Below are 4846 nucleotides of genomic sequence, written 5' to 3' on the forward strand. Positions count from 1 at the left end.
AAAGAGAACGATTAGGACGATCAGAGGGAGGGAGAAATGTAACTCTGTCCGTCTTTGCCGAATGTAGTTTAAGGAACAACGGAACAAAAATCAAAGGAGAGAATAGAAGAGTGAAGATAGAAGTATTGGAACTTGTTTATCTTGCAAGAATAATTAGAATTCATCGGACAGTCTCTTCAGAATAATAAAATTGTTCATATTGTTCTTTTTAATTTGAATGATTAATTGCGACGTTTCGATTCTTGTTCAGCTTGTAAGTAACACCTCTAGATTTCTTTTTGTGGGGAACACTGAAAGAAAAATTGTGCAAAAAAGTACCAACTACACCTTACGACATGCAACAGCGAATTATTACAGCCTGTGCGTCAATAAGTTCTGACAGCGATGGTCATCATTTCGAACACCTACTATAATAAACGAATGCGTCATTTATTACCAAATCGTAAGTATTATCGCCTTTTTCTATTTCCTATGATCTTCAATGGCTTCATGTTACAGGTCGTTGAACTCGTTCCAGGATGCTCCATCGTATTACGGAAGAAAAAACATACCGATCCATTTAAAAAAAGGAAGGTGATCTTGAAATGTCCGACATACCTCCACTTACAAAAAAATTATTTTCGCCAACGGATGGACCCCTTTGTACTGTGTTTATATCAGCGAAAATTTCTGTGAACCTTATAGTTTCCAAGATATCTGAGGTGCTAATAGTTACTGCCCCACCCTGTATATTGCCTTATATTATATTTTCTACTGTGTTACAAGTATATTACGTTAATGTCAGCATATTTAGATGTATAGCGAATGCGAAAATGATTGTATTATACGTATATACATTTATATCATTGTAAAATACAGTTTAACTGTATTTATTGTACATTGTACCAATTTTAATGAATAAATCAATTGTTTAAACAAAATGCAATGTGCACTGTCATTCTCCTCTAAGTCCGGCACTCCTAGAATGACCAATTCCAGTCCTTAAACGAGAAGAAACTCGTAAAAAATAGTCCTAAGCCCAATTAAACTAGTACAAGTTTCGAATATTAGCGCCTTGAGTCCTAATATGTCCAGAATTCTTGGAAAATGACGTCACTACGAGGAATCGCCGAAATTCCAGGAATTCTCGATGACGTCATTTCCAAGAAGTGGCACTATTCGGATACCTCCTGTGACGTCATGTTCTCCTGATACATTGTCGATTTTTCGAACAAAATCTTGAAAATCCGACTTTGTATCAGGAGAACATGACGTCATAGGAGGTATCCGAAAGTGCCACTTCTTGGAAATGACGTCATCGAGAATTCTTGGAATTCCAGCGATTCTTAGAAGTGACGTCATTTTCCTAGAAGTGGCAGGAATACCTCCTATGACGTCATGTTCTCCTGATACATTGCCGATTTTTCGAACAAAATCTTGAAAATTCGACTTTGTATCAGGAGAACATGACGTCATAGGAGGTATCCGAATAGTGCCATTTCTTGGAAATGACGTCATCGAGAATTCCTGGAATTTCGGCGATTCTTGGAAGTGACGTCATTTTCCTAGAAGTGGCAGGAATACCTCCTATGACGTCATGTTCTCCTGATACATTGCCGATTTTTCGAACAAAATCTTGAAAATCCGACTTTGTATCAGGAGAACATGACGTCATAGGAGGTATTCCTGCCACTTCTAGGAAAATGACGTCACTTCCAAGAATCTCCGAAATTCCAGGAATTCTTGATGACGTCATTTCCAAGAAGTGGCGCTTTGGAATACCTCCTATGACGTCATGTTCTCCTGTTACAAAGTCGAATTTTCAAGATTTTATTCGAAAAATTGGCAATGTATCAGGAGAACATGACGTCACAGGAGGTATCCGTACGTGCCACTTCTTGGAAATGACGTCATCGAGAATTCCTGGAATTTCGGCGATTCCTCGTAGTGACGTCATTTTCCAAGAATTCTGGATATATTAGGACCCTAAGCGCCAAGATTCAAAGCTTCAACTAGTTTAATTGGGCTCAGGACTATTTTTTACGAGTTTCTTCTCGTTCAAGGATTGGAATTGGTCATTCTAGGAGTATTGGACTTAGAGGAGAATGACAGTACACATTGCATTTCGTTTAAATAATTAATTTATTCATTAAAATTGGTACAATGTACCATAAATACAATTAAACTGTATTTTACAATGTTATAAATGTTATTATACATATAATACAATCATTTTCGCATTCGCTATACATGTAAATATGCTGACGTTAACGTAATATACTTGTAACACAGTAGAAAATATAATACAATACAATATACAGGGTGGAGCAGTAACTATTAACACCTCAGATATCTTTGAAACTATAAGTAGACGAAACTAGAACTATTTCGAAAGAGGACTTCGAAACTAGAAGATATCTGGGGTGCTAATAGTTACTGCCCCACCCTGTATGTATATATATGCATTATTTTCATTTGTCAATTATATACAACATTACATGTACTTATATAACATCACATCGTTCGCTACGATCGATAATCTACGGTGTCTTTTAACTTAAATACGTGCTTAATTAAACAACTTACACGTCCTATTTCGATGACGACGACGAACTTCCTAATGGTAGCAATATACTTATAATATTCTTTCGCGTTAATATACCTTTAATTACTCTTTACGATTCGTGTACGCGCCTAAGAAAATAATATGTACAAGATGTGTGTATGTATGTGTGTATACTTATGCCATACATTAACTTCGTTGATGCACTTTTTCACTATGCGCGTGCGGTCGCACGTTTGAATGTTCGAAATGAAACATTGTTGCCCGCCAAGTCGATCGCAGAAACGGATTAACATCGTGCATACATCTTATTCGTTAATTATAAACTGTCACGTTAATTTGTACAGAGATATGTCGCATCGATCTTTCGATTAAGTTGTACCGTTCGAGGGATGCATCGAAGATGAAATTTTAGGTCAATAGTAAATATAAATCGTGTTCTACGACAAGCTTTGAATTATTGCTGTTGTTAGATACTACTTGGACGAAATTCTTTGATAACGATTAGCCGATTCAATGACAACATTTTCCGTTTCGTCTGTTTTTATAATATATACCAGAAAATAATGACACGTCCACGTTTCTGAATCGATTTCCACTAAAATAATCCCATTATGCATCTCCAATATCTTCGTTATCTATCGTCGGAAGAGTTAATTTGCTCGTAAATCGAACAGTTCCACGGAATTCGAAGCCGCCCGGATTTTATTCTCTGTCTTCGCCTCCTCTCCGTGTTTTACGTCTTTCGGTGTCCATATGTATCGTGTCTGTTTGACGAGGGTAAATTTCTCCAAAGTGAGCTCGCAAGGGGTGGCGGCGGCGGCGGCGGCGGCGGGACGAGAGCAATCCGTAATTATTTAAGTTTCTTTTTTAGCTCCCTATCAGTCACCTCGGTTCGTTAATTAAGTACGTCGATAAAATTGGCCGTCGTGACGGTAAGACGTGGATGTTGCCTAGGAATAGCGCAATTAAGACGCGCTGCCCTCCGTTGCTCTCTTTCGTTCGATCTCTCTGACTTTTCCTTATTCTGTCAATAATTTCACGTCCATAAATTACGCAGTGGCAATTAACTGTTTCTTCGGATTATTTTCCAAAGATGTGTTTCGTTACGTGTGCGCGTTCTGCTTTAAACGTCTCCGTTTATGTGTGCTTCCGTAAATAATAGACACATACGAAGGAGAAATTATCACAAGTAACTTTTAAAATTGATGGAATTACGGTGATGGTCGTCTTGTCGTTTCACTATTCATATTCAATAAGGGTAGAGATATAAATACGTGAAACAATTCTTCGAGATGCTGGAAGGTTTTAACACATTACTTTTGATTGTGTTCACTGAGGTTTCCATTTTTTTTGTGAATTAAAAGATGCTAGCCCGGGAAATTCTTGGAGCCTTTGCTTGTGTGTCATTTTTTTCATGAATATATTTACAATTTTTACAAAACCTCAATTAATCGTCTTTAAAGTACTGTCATATGTTTACTTAATTGTTATTTAATATTTACATCATATTCTTCAATAGCATAAATTATTATATAGCTTTCCTTTTTACACGTACATTTTTTTCTGCTAACGTTGACATTGCTTTAAACAAATTGTAAAATTAGAATGAAAAAACCTACACGTAAGGATAATTGCACAACTATAATTTGTACAAGCCTGTCTTCGAATCTTTTCGTAGAGCTTAGATTCTTTTTATTTACAGAAAACGAAGGTAAAGGGAATCGATTAACTAAAGATGACTGATTGAGATTTTGTTACAAGTGATGATGGAAGACATAAAAGTAGACATAAATTAGGAAAAATAATAAGATTAAAAGATTTATACTTACAAATCTGAGTAAAGTACTAGAGTCTTGTAGCTATAGAGATCTAACAAGAAAAAGCAAGTAATAATCCATCACTCCATAAATTTCGAAACGACATTCGTAATACATAATTTCACATTATTAACTATACGTACATTTCGAGTTTTTGTCCTTCCTTTGCACCAAACATTACACTTTGACACTTGATCCTCCAACATTAAATACTCACTCGAAAATCTTCTTCACAATGTCAATTAATTTAATCGAGAGGTGAAATCATACTACAAGTTTCATGGACGATTAGCAAACGAGAGAATGAAAAAGCAATTCAATCATTTTCATCAACTAAATTCAACCAACTCACATTTCATTCTGACAACACTGTGAGTGCAAAGGACTGCCACTTCAACAGTTAAACGACAGTCTTTCGTTATACAATTAGTACGCAATGTGTTCACTCGGGAAGAGTTTTTAAATTTATGCCAATCGTCGAGGT

Source organism: Xylocopa sonorina, chromosome 5 (assembly GCF_050948175.1).
Source record: "Xylocopa sonorina isolate GNS202 chromosome 5, iyXylSono1_principal, whole genome shotgun sequence".
NCBI classification, from domain to species: Eukaryota; Metazoa; Arthropoda; class Insecta; order Hymenoptera; family Apidae; genus Xylocopa; species Xylocopa sonorina.